Source organism: Lynx rufus, unplaced genomic scaffold (genome assembly GCF_022079265.1).
Source record: "Lynx rufus isolate CCGP_SWC_20201006 ecotype Redwood Valley unplaced genomic scaffold, mLynRuf1.p SCAF_4, whole genome shotgun sequence".
NCBI classification, from domain to species: Eukaryota; Metazoa; Chordata; class Mammalia; order Carnivora; family Felidae; genus Lynx; species Lynx rufus.
In genome coordinates, this window is record NW_025814856.1 from 34,640,247 (window position 1) to 34,657,125 (window position 16,879).

Consider the following 16,879-nt stretch of genomic DNA (forward strand, 5'->3'; position numbering starts at 1 on the left):
GCCTGTCTAGCGTATCTTCCCTTTCTTCAGGTAACTAAACATTGTATTTTTATTTTGGGCAACTGCCCTTTTCCCCGTCAGTGAGGTCTTGGTTAAGCAATTAATCCCAGAGCCAGTCGTGATATTTGATCTCCGTGCTCAGTAATTAGCTGAGGAGGGGCCCTTGATCCAGGCCAGGCTAATTAGAAACTTATCTAAGACCTAGTAACTCCGTGATGAAAGTCAGTGTTGGGGTTACTCAGTGCTGTTTTCTGTGCCTTGAGGAAAAGTCAGGCAGACAGCAACGCTTCCCTTGGGCAGAAGAGTTGAAAGCTAAGCATAGCAGAGCCCTACGGACATTGTACTTCTGGAATCACTGAATATCTGACTTTCCAGTTTCATGAGTGAATAAACTATATCCTCCACACCCCTTTTGCCTACACTAGTTTGATGTGAGTTTCTTCCATTGACAACCAAAAGAATCTAGTGTTTGAAACTTTGGTTTTAGCAGGAACGTTTTCTCGCGCACACAATTGTTCTCATCTCTTGTGCTTTATTTATTTTTTCTAACTTACTTGAAATATTAATTCTCACAATCCATTAATGATGGTAAATTTTGAATACTGCATGATAAACCAGATTGTAAAGAAAATACTCTTAGTCCACGGCATACAAGGCTATCTGATATTTCTGGCATTCAGACCCATTGAGGCAGTTTGCATTTGAACTGGATGTAAGCAGTGCATACGTACATATGTGGCCAGTCTTTTAGAACAAACCGTGACAAATTTTGGAGAGTTTCAAATGTTTATTTAAGCCTACACATACCATGTTGACAGTTCTGAATCTAAGATAATTGGTCCTCGTGATATTTAAAATACATCATTTATGTTCTTATAAAAATCCTTATTCATGGATATGCTGATAATTTGAATATCAGTTCTGCTACTTACTGGCTATGCGTTCCTGAACAATCTCTTTGTGTCTGTTTCTTCATCTCTAAATTTAGAGTGATAATTGTCCCTATTTTGCAGGAAGGTTGTAAGGATTAAATGAAGTAATATCTGTAAAGGGCTTAGAACATTGCCTGAAACTTAGCTAGTGCTATCCAATTATTTGCTGTCGTTATTGTCACATCAATTTTTTTTTTACTGACATTGTGTTTTGGTAGGGTGAGGAGGAGATATAAACATAGGCTTAAAAAATTTCTCACGGCCATTGTCATGAATGACTGCAATAAAGAATTAATTAAATTGAATGGATGAGAAATTTAATACATATAATGTCATTCATTTCCAATGCATCTTTCTTAGGCTAGGGGCTCAATAAGGGTCAAATGAAATCAATTCTCCGTAGCACATAACTAAAGGCACACATAATAATCTTGTTTACTTTACGGCCATGGGAAGTCTGGGTCCTTATAGCTGACTTGCTTAGCTAATTATAGTTATTTCTTCCGTGAGCAAAACCTTGACAATAACGGCAAAAACTTAGCCATGAAATGAAAGCGTTTCTACAATGAATTATAGCTTCCTCTGTTCTCTTGCAACAAGTATTTTTCAACAAGTTTTGTGTTTTGTGTAAGGTATCTTAGGGTTTTCTTTTCTTTCTTTCTTTTTTTTTTAAAGCTATTATTGAACCATGTGGACAACAGTGGTGTCTTCAGATGCCCTCACTAATCCCAGCGAGCTGTACTTTGTGAATACTTGAGTCGGATGCTGTATTATTTTCTGTCCTCTCCCTCTGTGTTAGACACAACTTCTTGCTGAAAGTGTGTCTGAACTTCTGTTTTCTTTCTTGTGTGTGTGTGTTTTTTTATAATAGCTTATGTGTCCAGAAATGAAATAACTAAAATTGCTCAAGTAAGAGGAAATGACTAAAATAAGAGTAAATCAGTCATTAGCGAGTATACTTTTCTAAGAAACACATTAGTTGGTTTATCTTACACATTTTAGTGTGTCAAGGATCTCTTGAGGGTCTCATTTACCCCAATCCCTCCCACCTTGCCCACTTAATTCTACATAGGGGTTTGTTAAAAATGTTCTCAGTCTGAATGAACTTGTCATAAGTTCATAATACATCTATCTGATAATTCCATGATCCCAATGGGGGGGGGACAGTATTTATTGTTAATTTTTAAAAGAGGTGATATGGGTAACTTGCCTTTTCTTTGATTGTATAATGTATTGACAGGAAAACATGAGGATTTCAAGTTAACAATTCCTGAATAATATCTATAATATGCCACGGGGATATGCAGCAGATTTTTCAGAATTATAAAAATTTAGTTTTTGATAGGAATTGTCTTAGTGTTGTGGTCTTACTGTCATAGCCAAATTTGTATTTAATTCTTGTTAAATGCATAAAAGAATTCATATTTATGGTGACTTAAACATAAAGTAGGCTTTGAGTAAAAGCTTCACCAGGACCTTTTGAAATCACCAAGAGGTGATAATGAGAAAAAATTGAATCTGTCACCTGTGGCCAACTGTATACTAGCAAAGTGAATCTCCTTTACTTTGCAATGCAAGCCATTATTTAAAACAAAGCATGAAATGAATCAGTGACACCCACAGTATACAGACTTGATGTAAAGATTTAAAATATCCACCAGTTGAGTTCAAGGCAACAGCTCTGGAGGTAAAAGGGCATTTTCACGAATGCTGGTATGCTTCAGAGGAGACTTTCACAGTATGGAGAAGTCAAAACTTTGACCATTAGTTTAAACAAAGAGGTCTGATCTTGCTGCCTGTAGGTCACGTAATTCTCATTTTATATTAATTAGAAGTTATGCCCAATCATCAAGGGTAGAGTAAATTTCTAAGTTATATTCTCTTCTAAAAGAGCTATGAGCATAACCTCCGTTAACACTGGGGAACGTTAAGAAGGCAAGACTTTGCATGTTGAGATAAAGGTATGTCCCTCTAGCAGAGGGTTATATCTTACCCGTAACTGAGTAATTCTGACTCAAGTGACCTATATTGAGAAATAGATTTAATAGTAGAAAGATGGTGTATTGATGGATCCCTGCCAGGCAAGAACAGAAAGTTCAGAGCATTAGCAGTAACTGGAGGAATATGGGACATGATGTTATTCCCAAAATTATCAGAAAGAGAAAATATAACAGGGGGAAAAAGTAGTGTGAACTGTTTCCTTCCCTTACCTCTCTGGATGTACAAGTTAATGTTTTCTTAAATGGAGTTTTTGTATCAGATTTCTCTTCTGAATTGTTCAATGTTTTATAGATTCTCATCTAATGAGGAATAAACCAAAAGCTTTTGTTTATTTTATAGCAATCACCGAGTCCTCAGCATATAATTCTCTGAAGCCTATTTGTTGGTGTTCTAAGAAAATGAGCTGCTTCATATGTGATAAAGCCAGAGTACGCAACAATCTTCCAATTGAACGTCCAGTTAAGAATGTCTTCTGGTCCTCAGAAGCAAGCTAAATGTCTCTAATTGAATTACTTCTTCATGGAATTGCTGGCTTAGGGAGTAAGAAATCTTGATTCTCCTCCTTCTTCCTTTTCCTCTCTTCCCTCCTACCTGTATCCTGCCTTCTTCTTTCTCCTTCCTTCCCTCTCCCTTTCTTCCTCCATCTTTGCTTTACTTCTGCGCCTCCCTCCTCTTCTTCCACTATCTTAGTTCTTGTAACATTGCTTAAAAAGTGTCCCAAATTTGAAGCATCTTGAAATTTTTGTTATAGAAAATGCATATGAAAGTTAATCTGATTCTTAAAAACAGAATTGCAGATTCAATATCTTATAATAACTTGCTAGTGTTTTATTGACTTTGTGTCTTCAGGACTGAGCTAGCGTTATCTGAATTAGGCGGTAGCATGGAAACAGACCGACCAACCATCAAACAACAGGAAAACAGCAAACAACCTATCTTTGTTCGACATATAATGCAATACAGACTGAGAACAGATTTAAAACTTTCAGGAACTATATCACTGATGTTTTTCTGTACGGGGTGCTAAAAGGAATTTAGATATGTTTGTGGTGCAACACAATCTTTAAGGGCAATTTTATGAAGGGCGATCATCAAGCCACAAGTGTTCCTTTGAAAAATGCAGAGTTCTTAATTGTATAAACTTGGCTCCTATTTTAAATAAGGACTAGGGGCGCCTGGGTGGCGCAGTCGGTTAAGCGTCCGACTTCAGCCAGGTCACGATCTCGCGGTCCGTGAGTTCGAGCCCCGCGTCAGGCTCTGGGCTGATGGCTCGGAGCCTGGAGCCTGTTTCCGATTCTGTGTCTCCCTCTCTCTCTGCCCCTCCCCCGTTCATGCTCTGTCTCTCTCTGTCCCAAAAATAAATAAACGTTGAAAAAATAAATAAATAAAAATAAATAAGGACTAAATCAGGACTTGTATCTGCGCCATCACCTCCTCTATGATTTAATTATTTCTGGGCTTTTGGGTGTATAAATCACACATTCTGACATTTGATAGGACAGATGCTTTCCTAATTTTCCCTTAAGGATATAGACTGATTTCGTACATAGACATTCTTAGAAAACATAAAACTTCCTAATATCATTAAGGTAATAAAATGGTTTGTTTTTAAGGAATTATAAACTTAAAGTAACTTGATCCAAGTTAAGGCCAAATTCTCTCTGCCCTTTCAAATTCTGGGGCTGATTTTATTTAAATCAGTGACTACCGATTGCACTAAAAGATACCATGAGTTCAGCAAATGTTACTTTAATGAGAAGAGGAGTAAATGGTCTCTAATGATCTCTAATTTTCTGGCAGTCATACATTGTCTCTCTCTTCAATGAAAGGAGTAAAAAAATGGAAATTGAATAGTAGAGAGGAAGCTCTGTCTTCTAGACACTGATAGATTTGCATTCATAGTTACTCAGTAGCAGTAAGCTCTGGGTACCTTTACTGGGTTTGTCTTGTTTCAAGTCTGTTTTAAAATCCGTATTTAATGATATGAGGTGATTTCCAGGACAAACTGTAAAATTCAAAGGAGCAAGGAGGGGAGCAAGTATACGTACGTACACACAAATATACACACGTATACTTTTGTGTATACATATTCAGTGTGTATACAAACAGATTCAATATCTCTGAAAGGATGTATAAGAAATTGGCAATGAGATTGCCTTTAGAACAAGACAGAGGAAGAAGATGAATCAATTTTCACTATATGTACCTATCTAAATTTAAAAGAAGATTAAAAGTGCCTTCTTCCATACAACTCTACTAAGTTGGTATTAAAGCGGATCTTAGATGTCTCCTAATTATACGGCAAGTCTGAAATAAGTTGCTGACCTCATTACCTTGGTAAGAAACTCTCATATGTATATATGTTGATTAAATAATCTATTTATAATGTGACAAGATAGAAAATGACTAGGGGTGCCTGGGTGGCTGAGTTGGTTAAGTGTCCTACTCTTCATTTGCGCTCAGGTCCTAATCTCAATGGTTCTTGAGTTCGAGCTCACGTTGGGCTCCACACTGGCAGTGCAGAGCCTGCTTGGGATTCTCTCTCTCTCCCTCACTCTGCCCTTCCCCCACTCATGCCCTCTCTCTTTCTCTATCTCAAAATAAATAAAACTTAAAAAGAAAATGACTAGAGTATACTGGTAATTAGAATCTAACTACCGGCTTTGTCACTATAGGTGCACACGGGTTGCACTGAGAAAGAAATACAGAAGATTCTGAAGTCAGTGAGACATTTTTATGAGACCAACTGTTAAGTTTGTGTATATGTATATTTCATACGAATCTTTAAAATGTCTGAGACTACTAAATCATATGTAGGAATAGCATATTCTATCTGAACCTCAAATGGGAACTAATGCTCTCAGTTTAAAGGAAAGTTTTGAAGAATTGATGAAAAAACATTTGGTCTTTAACAGTTAGATATGGTTGACCACCATAACAATGACTTAAAATAACAAGTATTTATTTGGCTCACAATTCTGGTGGGTGGTTCTTTTTTTTAAGTTTATTTATTTATTTTGAGAGACAGAGCGTGCAGAAGGGACAGAGACAGAGAGAGAGAGAGAGAGAGAGAATCTAAGTAGGCTCCACACTATCAGCACGGAGACAAATGAGAGGCTCATGCTCACAAACTGTGAGATTGTGACCTGAGTGGAAACTAAGATTTGGCTGCCTAACTGACTGAGCCACCCAGGCTCCCCACTGCTGGGCAGTTCTAATGTGAGCTGTCACCCTCTTGTGTTTGTGGTCAGTTGGGAGTGGCCACTGGAAAAATGTAAGTTGGCTCTGCTCAGTAGTTTGGGACCCAGCACATATCTGGGATCTCAACTGGCAGGATTAGCTGGACTGGCATCTCATTTCTATTGTTTCCCTTCCTCCTGAGGTTATTTTCATGGCTAAGACGGTTTCCAGAGACAGAGTGACAGTTCGCATGACTTCTTGAGGCCCAAAGCTAGAGGTGGCACTCTGCTTCTTTTGCTGCATTTTGTTGGCCAAACATGCCACAAGTCAGCTCAGGTCCAAGAGGTTGGGAAATAGACTTCCACCTCTTGGTGAAGGGACTTCAAAGCCACTATGCCAGGGATATGGGTCCTAAAAAGTAAATGACTGTGGCTACCTCGTCTTGAGCTTTAGGCCAACGACCCTGAGTTGAGTAAAATGTATATATTTTTTCATTAAAAATTTTAAAATATTTACTTATGTTTGAGAGAGAGAGCAAAGGGGGAAGGTAGAGAGAAAAGGAGACAGAGAATCTGAAGCAGGCCTCAGCCTCTTAGCTCTCAGCACAGAGCCTGAAGTGGGGCTCTAACTCATAGACCGTGAGATCATGACCTGAGCCTAAGTTGGGCGCTTAACCAACTGAGCCCCCCAGGTGCCCCAAAGTGTATCTATTTTTATTTTTATTTTTTATTTATTTTTTTTTATATGAAGTTTATTGACAAATTGGTTTCCATACAACACCCAGTGCTCATCCCAAAAGGTGCCCTCCTCAATACCCATCACCCACCCGCCCCTCCCTCCCACCCCCCATCAACCCTCAGTTTGTTCTCAGTTTTTAACAGTCTCTTATGCTTTGGCTTTCTCCCACTCTAACGTCCTTTTTTTTTTTTTTTTTTTTTTTTTCTCCTTCCCCTCCCCCATGGGTTCCTGTTAAGTTTCTCAGGATCCACATAAGAGTGAAACCATATGGTATCTGTCTTTCTCTGTATGGCTTATTTCACTTAGCATCACACTCTCCAGTTCCATCCACGTTGCTACAAAAGGCCATATTTCATTTTTTCTCATTGCCACGTAGTATTCCATTGTGTATATAAACCACAATTTCTTTATCCATTCATCAGTTGATGGACATTTAGGCTCTTTCCATAATTTGGCTATTGTTGAGAGTGCTGCTATGAACATTGGGGTACAAGTGCCCCTATGCATCAGTACTCCTGTATCCCTTGGGTAGATTCCTAGCAGTGCTATTGCTGGGTCATAGGGTAGGTCTATTTTTAATTTTCTGAGGAACCTCCACACTGCTTTCCAGAGCGGCTGCACCAATTTGCATTCCCACCAACAGTGCAAGAGGGTTCCCGTTTCTCCACATCCTCTCCAGCATCTATAGTCTCCTGATTTGTTCATTTTGGCCACTCTGACTGGCGTGAGGTGATACCTGAGTGTGGTTTTGATTTGTATTTCCCTGATAAGGAGCGACGCTGAACATCTTTTCATGTGCCTGTTGGCCATCCGGATGTCTTCTTTAGAGAAGTGTCTATTCATGTTTTCTGCCCATTTCTTCACTGGGTTATTTGTTTTTCGGGTGTGGAGTTTGGTGAGCTCTTTATAGATTTTAGATACTAGCCCTTTGTCCGATATGTCATTTGCAAATATCTTTTCCCATTCCGTTGGTTGCCTTTTAGTTTTGTTGGTTGTTTCCTTTGCTGTGCAGAAGCTTTTTATCTTCATAAGGTCCCAGTAATTCACTTTTGCTTTTAATTCCCTTGCCTTTGGGGATGTGTCGAGTAAGAGATTGCTACGGCTGAGGTCAGAGAGGTCTTTTCCTGCTTTCTCCTCTAAGGTTCTGATGGTTTCCTGTCTCACATTTAGGTCCTTTATCCATTTTGAGTTTATTTTTGTAAATGGTGTGAGAAAGTGGTCTAGTTTCAACCTTCTGCATGTTGCTGTCCAGTTCTCCCAGCACCATTTGTTAAAGAGGCTGTCTTTTTTCCATTGGATATTCTTTCCTGCTTTGTCAAAGATGAGTTGGCCATATGTTTGTGGGTCTAGTTCTGGGGTTTCTATTCTATTCCATTGGTCTGTGTGTCTGTTTTTGTGCCAATACCATGCTGTCTTGATGATGACAGCTTTGTAGTAGAGGCTGAAGTCTGGGATTGTGATGCCTCCTGCTTTGGTCTTCTTCTTCAAAATTCCTTTGGCTATTCGGGGCCTTTTGTGGTTCCATATGAATTTTAGGATTGCTTGTTCTAGTTTCGAGAAGAATGCTGGTGCAATTTTGATTGGGATTGCATTGAATGTGTAGATAGCTTTGGGTAGTATTGACATTTTGACAATATTTATTTTTCCAATCCATGAGCAGGGAATGTCTTTCCATTTCTTTAAATCTTCTTCAATTACCTTCATAAGCTTTCTATAGTTTTCAGCATACAGATCCTTTACATCTTTGGTTAGATTTATTCCTAGGTATTTTATGCTTCTTGGTGCAATTGTGAATGGGATCAGTTTCTTTATTTGTCTTTCTGTTGCTTCATTGTTAGTGTATAAGAATGCAACTGATTTCTGTACATTGATTTTGTATCCTGCAACTTTGCTGAATTCATGTATCAGTTCTAGCAGACTTTTGGTGGAGTCTATCGGATTTTCCATGTATAATATCATGTCATCTGCAAAAAGCGAAAGCTTGACTTCATCTTTGCCAATTTTGATGCCTTTGATTTCCTTTTGTTGTCTGATTGCTGATGCTAGCACTTCCAGCACTATGTTAAACAACAATGGTGAGAGTGGGCATCCCTGTCGTGTTCCTGATCTCAGGGAAAAAGCTCTCAGTTTTTCCCCGTTGAGGATGATGTTAGCTGTGGGCTTTTCGTAAATGGCTTTTATGATCTTTAAGTATGTTCCTTCTATCCCGACTTTCTCGAGGGTTTTTATTAAGAAAGGGTGCTGGATTTTGTCAAAGGCCTTTTCTGCATCGATTGACAGGATCATATGGTTCTTCTCTTTTTTTTTGTTAATGTGATGTATCACGTTGATTGATTTGCGAATGTTGAACCAGCCCTGCATCCCAGGAATGAATCCCACTTGATCATGGTGAATAATTCTTTTTATATGCTGTTGAATTCGATTTGCTAGTATCTTATTGAGAATTTTGGCATCCATATTCATCAGGGATATTGGCCTGTAGTTCTCTTTTTTTACTGGGTCTCTGTCTGGTTTAGGAATCAAAGTAATACTGGCTTCATAGAATGAGTCTGGAAGTTTTCCTTCCCTTTCTATTTCTTGGAATAGCTTGAGAAGGATAGGTATTATCTCTGCTTTAAACGTCTGGTAGAACTCCCCTGGGAAGCCATCTGGTCCTGGACTCTTATTTGTTGGGAGATTTTTGATAACCGATTCAATTTCTTCGCTGGTTATGGGTCTGTTCAAGCTTTCTATTTCCTCCTGATTGAGTTTTGGAAGAGTGTGGGTGTTCAGGAATTTGTCCATTTCTTCCAGGTTGTCCAATTTGTTGGCATATAATTTTTCATAGTATTCCCTGATAATTGTTTGTATCTCTGAGGGATTGGTTGTAATCATTCCATTTTCATTCATGATTTTATCTATTTGGGTCATCTCCCTTTTCTTTTTGAGAAGCCTGGCTAGAGGTTTGTCAATTTTGTTTATTTTTTCAAAAAACCAACTCTTGGTTTCGTTGATCTGCTCTACAGTTTTTTTAGATTCTATATTGTTTATTTCTGCTCTGATCTTTATTATTTCTCTTCTTCTGCTGGGTTTAGGCTGCCTTTGCTGTTCTGCTTCTATTTCCTTTAGGTGTGCTGTTAGATTTTGTATTTGGGATTTTTCTTGTTTCTTGAGATAGGCCTGGATTGCAATGTATTTTCCTCTCAGGACTGCCTTCGCTGCGTCCCAAAGCGTTTGGATTGTTGTATTTTCATTTTCGTTTGTTTCCATATATTTTTTGATTTCTTCTCTAATTGCCTGGTTGACCCACTCATTCGTTAGTAGGGTGTTCTTTAACCTCCACGCTTTTGGAGGTTTTCCAGACTTTTTCCTGTGGTTGATTTCAAGCTTCATAGCATTGTGGTCTGAAAGTATGCATGGTATAATTTCAATTCTTGTAAACTTATGAAGGGCTGTTTTGTGACCCAGTATATGATCTATCTTGGAGAATGTTCCATGTGCACTCGAGAAGAAAGTATATTCTGTTGCTTTGGGATGCAGAGTTCTAAATATATCTGTCAAGTCCATCTGATCCAGTGTCTCATTCAGGGCCCTTGTTTCTTTATTGACCGTGTGTCTAGATGATCTATCCATTTCTGTAAGTGGGGTGTTAAAGTCCCCTGCAATTACCACATTCTTATCAATAAGGTTGCTTCTGTTTATGAGTAATTGTTTTATATATTTGGGGGCTCCGGTATTCGGCGCATAGACATTTATAATTGTTAGCTCTTCCTGATGGATAGACCCTGTAACTATTATATAATGTCCTTCTTCATCTCTTGTTACAGCCTTTAATTTAAAGTCTAGTTTGTCTGATATAAGTATGGCTACTCCAGCTTTCTTCTGGCTTCCAGTAGCATGATAAATAGTTCTCCATCCCCTCACTCTGAATCTAAAGGTGTCCTCAGGTCTAAAATGAGTCTCTTGTAGACAGCAAATAGATGGGTCTTGTTTTTTTATCCATTCTGATACCCTATGTCTTTTGGTTGGCGCATTTAATCCATTTACATTCAGTGTTATTATAGAAAGATACGGGTTTAGAGTCAATGTGATGTCTGTATGTTTTATGCTTGTGGTGATGTCTCTGGTACTTTGTCTCACAGGGTCCCCCTTAGGATCTCTTGTAGGGCTGGTTTAGTGGTGACAAATTCCTTCAGTTTTTGTTTGTTTGGGAAGACCTTTATCTCTCCTTCTATTCTAAATGACAGACTTGCTGGATAAAGGATTCTCGGCTGCATATTTTTGCTGTCTAGCACCCTGAAAATCTCGTGCCAAGTCTTTCTGGCCTGCCAAGTTTCAAAAGAGAGATCAGTCACGAGTCTTATAGGTCTCCCTTTATATGTGAGGGCACGTTTACCCCTTGCTGCTTTCAGAATTTTCTCTTTATCCTTGTATTTTGCCAGTTTCACTATGATATGTCGTGCAGAAGATCGATTCAAGTTACGTCTGAAGGGAGTTCTCTGTGCCTCTTGGATTTCAATGCCTTTTTCCTTCCCCAGTTCAGGGAAGTTCTCAGCTATTATTTCTTCAAGTACCCCTTCAGCACCTTTCCCTCTCTCTTCCTCCTCTGGGATACCAATTATGCGTATATTATTTCTTTTTAGTGTATCACTTAGTTCTCTAATTTTCCCCTCATACTCCTGGATTTTTGTATCTCTCTTTTTCTCAGCTTCCTCTTTTTCCATAACTTTATCTTCTAGTTCACCTATTCTCTCCTCTGCCTCTTCCATCCGAGCCGTGGTGGTTTGCATTTTGTTTTCCATTTCCTTTAAAGCGTTTTTCAGCTCCTCGTGACTGTTCCTTAGTCCCCTGATGTCTGTAGCAAGAGATTCTCTGCTGTCCTGTATGCTGTTTTCCAGCCCAGCGATTAATTTTATGACTATTATTCTAAATTCACTTTCTGTTATATTATTTAAATCCTTTTTGATCAGCTCATTAGCTGTTGTTATTTCCTGGAGATTCTTCTGAGGGGAATTCTTCCGCTTGGTCATTTTGGATAGTCCCTGGTGTGGTGAGGGCCTGCAGGGCACTTCCCCTGTGCTGTGGTGTATAACTGGAGTTGGTGGGCGGGGCCGCAGTCCGACCTGATGTCTGCCCCCAGCCCACCGCTGGGGCCACAGTCAGACTGGTGTGTGCCTTCTCTTCCCCTCTCCTAGGGGCGGGATTCACTGTGGGGTGGCGTGGCCCGTCTGGGCTACTTGCACACTGCCAGGCTTGTGATGCTGGGGATCTGGCGTATTAGCTGGGGTGGGAAGGCAAGGTGCACGGCGGCAGGGGGGGCAGGCTTAGCTCGCTTCTCCTTAGGTGATCCACTTCAGGAGGGGCCCTGTGGCAGCCGGAGGGAGTCAGATCGCTGCCGGAGGTTTGGCTCCGCAGAAGCACAGAGTTGGGTGTTCGCGCGGAGCGAGCAATTTCCCTGGCCGGAGCCGGTTCCCTTTGGGATTTTGGCTGGGGGATGGGCGGGGGAGATGGCGCTGGCGAGCGCCTTTGTTCCCCGCCAAACTGAGCTCTGTCGTCCGGGGGCTCCGCAGCTCACCCTCCCTTTGTCCTCCAGCCTTCCCGCTTTCCGAGCAGAGCTGTTAACTTATGACCTCCCAGACGCTAAGTCGCGCTTGCTGTCGGAACACAGTCCGTCAGGCCCCTCCGCTTTTGCAAGCCGGACTCGGGGGCTCTGCTTGGCCGGCGAGCCGCCCCTCCGCCCCGGCTCCCTCCCGCCAGTCCGTGGAGCACGCACGGCCTGGCCGCCCTTCCTACCCTCTTCCGTGGGCCTCTCGTCTGCACTTGGGTCCAGTGACTCTGTTCTGCTAATCCTCTGGCGGTTTTCTGGGTTATTTAGGCAGGTGTAGGTGGAATCTAAGTGATCAGCAGGACGTGCGGTGAGCCCAGCGTCCTCCTACGCCGCCATCTTCCTCCAGTGTGCTTGTATCTATTTTTAAATGCAGAAATTCTCAACAAGATACTACAAACTAGATCTAACAATACATTAAAAGATTATTCACCATGATCAAGTGGGATTTATTCCTGGAATGCAGGGCTGGTTCAATATCCGCAAATCAAAGCGACACATCACATTAATAAAAGAAAGAATGAGAATCACACGATCCTCTCAATAGATGCAGAAAAAGCAGTTGACAAAACACAGAATTCTTTCTTGATAAAACCCTCAGGAAAGTAGAGATGGTAGGAATATGCCTCACCATAAAAGCCATACATGAAAGACCCACAGCTAATAACATCCTCAGTGGAGAAAAACCAAGCGCTATCCCCCTAATAGGGATGTTCACTCTCACCACTGTTATTCAGCATAGTGTTGGAAGTCCTAGCCTCAGCAATCAGACAGCACAAGGAATAAAAGGCATCCAAATCAGCCAGTAGGAAGTCAAACTTTCACTCTTTGTAGACGACGTGGTACTCTATGAAGAAAACCCAAAACTCCACCCCCCCCCAAAATGCTAGAACTGATAAAGGAATTTAGCAAAGTCACAGGATATAAAATCAACAAACAGAAATTGGTTGCATTTCTATACACCAAAAATGAAGCAGCAGAAAGAAATTAAGGAATTCTTCCCATTTACAATTGCACCAAAAACCATAATATACCTAGGAATAAGCCTAACCAAAGAGGTAAAAGATGTATACACTGAAAACTATTGAAAGCTTATGAAAAAAATTGAAGAGTACACAAATGGAAAAATATTCCATGCTCATGGATTGGAAGAATAAATATTGTTAAAATGTTGATACTACCCAACGCAATCTACATATTTAGTGCAATCCCTATCAAAATAACACCAGCATTCTTCACAGAGCTAGAACAAACAATCCTAAAATTTGTATGGAACGAGAAAAGACCCCAAATAGCCAAAGTAATGTGGAAAAAGAAAACCAAAGCTGGAGGCATCACAATCGCGGACTTCAAGCTGTATTACAAAGCTGTAATCATCAAGACAGTGTGGTATTGGCACAAAAACAGACACTCAGATCAATGGAACTGAACAGAGAACCCAGCAATGGACCCACAAATGTAGGGTCAATTCATGTTTGACAAAGCAGGAAAGAGTAGCCAGTGGAATAAAGACAGTCTCTTGAACAAATGGTGCTGGGAAAACAAGACAGCGACATGCAGAAAAATGAACCTGGACCACTTTCTTACACCATACACAAAAATAAACTCAAAACGGATGAAAGACCTAAATGTAAGATAGGAAGTCATCAAAATCCTAGAGGAGAAAACAGGCAACAACCTCTTTGACCTCAGTCACAGCAACTTCTTACTTGACATGTCTCCAGAGGCAAGGGAAACAAAAGCAAAAATGAACCAGTGGGACCTCATCAAGTTAAAATCTTCTGCACAGCAAAGAAAACAATTAACAAAACTAAAAGGCAACCAATGGAAAAGGAGAAGATATTTGCAAATGACATATCAGATAAAGAGTTAGTATCCAAAATCTATAAAGAACTTATCAAACTCAACACCCAAAAAACAATACAGTGAAAAAAAATGGGCAAAAGACATGAATAGACACTTCTCCAAAGAAGACATTCAGATGGCTAACAGACCCATGAAAAAATGTTCACCGTCACTCATCATCAGGGAAATACAAATCAAAACCATAATGAGATATGACCTCAAATGTGTCAGAATGGCTAAAATTAACAACTCAGGAAACGACAGATGTTGGCAAGGATGTGGAGAAAGGGGAATCCTTTACACTGTTGGTGGGAATGCAAACTGGTGCATCCACTCTGGAAAATAGTGTGGAGTTTCCTCAAAAAGTTAAAAATATAATTACCCTATAATCCAGCAATTGCACTGCTAGGTATTTGTCCAGAGGATATAGGAGTGCTGTTTCAAAGGGACATGTTCACCCCAATGCTTATAAGTCACACTGTTGACAACAGCCAAGGTATGGAGAGAGCCCAAATGTCCGAGAACTGACAAATGGGTACAGAAAATGTTATATACATACATACATATAATATTATATAATATAATATGTATGTATGTGTGTGTATATATATATATATACACACCTATACATATACATTCATACATACATACACACAGTGGATTATTACTTGGCAATGAAAAACAATGAAATCTTGCCATTTGTGACAACGTGAATCAACTGTAATGCTAAGTGAAGTAAGTCAATGAGAGAAAGACAAATATCATATGATTTCGCTCAGATGTGGAATTTAAGAAAACAGATAACGTAGGGGAAGGGAAGCCAAAATAGATAAAAACAGAGACAAACCATAAGAGACTCTTAAATACAGAGAACAAACTGAGGGTTTCTGGAGAGGTGCTGGATGGGGGGATGAGCATTAAGGAAGGTGCTAGTTGGGATGAGCACTGGCTGTTATATATAAGTGATGAATCACTAAATTCTATTCCTGAAATCATTATTACACTATATATTAACTAACTTGGATCTAAATTTTAAAAAAAACTTTTTTTAAAATAAAAGAATGTTTTTCCAGTTTGAAAAGAAGTATTATTAAACTTTGGTTTGAGAATGCATGACAGTAAATGCATCATTTATTTTCACATTCTTTACCATAACAGTAATAGCTGTCATTTACTGAGCACTTATAATGTGTCAAATACAACACCTAAAGCATTGTATATACATTTATCTTTCATTTTTAACACTACAACATAAGAAACCAATCCCATTTTCCAGACAAATAAACTGAGATTCATCAGTTGATGGTAAATGGCAGATCCAGCCACTGATTCTAAATTTGTGTGGCTATAAAATTCAGACCTTTGCATAGTACAATGGAGTCCGTGTGTGGGATTAATTTTTATGAATTCATGTCTTGGTGCACTGCACTGGGGCCAGGATTGGAGATAGAAGAGAATGAAAGAGAAAATAATTTAAATAATATGGATAATCCAAGTAGCCATTTTATCCAGTGAATATGTATTCCACGGCAACTCTGAGATGGGCGCTGTAAACCTGCTATGACCCAGGTCATTTGAGCTCCCAGATGCCTGTGAGGCTGATGTGTTCCCAATACTTTTGTCTCCTCTTAATAACATGGCTGTAAATGTAAGCTAGCTTCTTTATCTCCTGTTAAATCAAACAAAAAATCATTGAATTGGTAATAGAGGCATCTTGTAGAGACTGTGAGTTGTAATTCGGTCTCTGGTGGACCACACTATTCAGGACCTTTCAAGGATAATTTTGTGTCTACATACTTTTCATTTTAAGAACAAAATTCTGACATTAAACCTCAAGTGGTTGTAAATTCAGTTAACTTTGTCTTATTATCTGGAGGAGTGGATTGTAATGTTTGTGTAATAAAATGCCTTTCTGAAGTGGGATAATAGAATATTTGCTCTGCAATCTTCAGGTGTGTTAATTCAGTTAAAGCCTATCCAAAAAAAAAAAAGGGGGGGGGGACATAACTATTCTACTGCTATAGCAATGCTATGAAAGCCCTACTCAACCCATTTTGTAGAAGTCGATTTTGCTTTGTGTTTTATGAGCCATTAGTTAACTTACCAATAATATTCTGCAGGGAAGGTGAGAGTTCTGTTATTAAGTTCGCTTGGCTGTTGACTGTCATAAAGTTAATATGGAAAACAATATATAAATTGAAGTGAGTAAACACAATTGTCACAGCATTTTGCTTTTTAATACTAAATTTTTATTGAAATACAGTTTACATAGAGAAATACACTTGCACATGACAGTTTACAGCTCAATACATTTTCACAAACGGAACATACCTGTGTGAACAGCATTCACACACAAGCACATTATAAGACCCTCATGCTTCTTTCCAGACGTGATGCCTCCCGTCTCCCCAAGTAACCACGAGTCTTGAACAGTGTAGATATTTTTTCTACATTGTATTTTATATAATGGAACCACATGGCATGTACTTTTTTGTGTGTCTGACTTCTCTTTTTATTTAATTATTTTTACTGAAGTGGAGTTTGCATGTAATACTGTATTAATTTCAGATGTACAGCATGGTGATTTGACATTTATAAT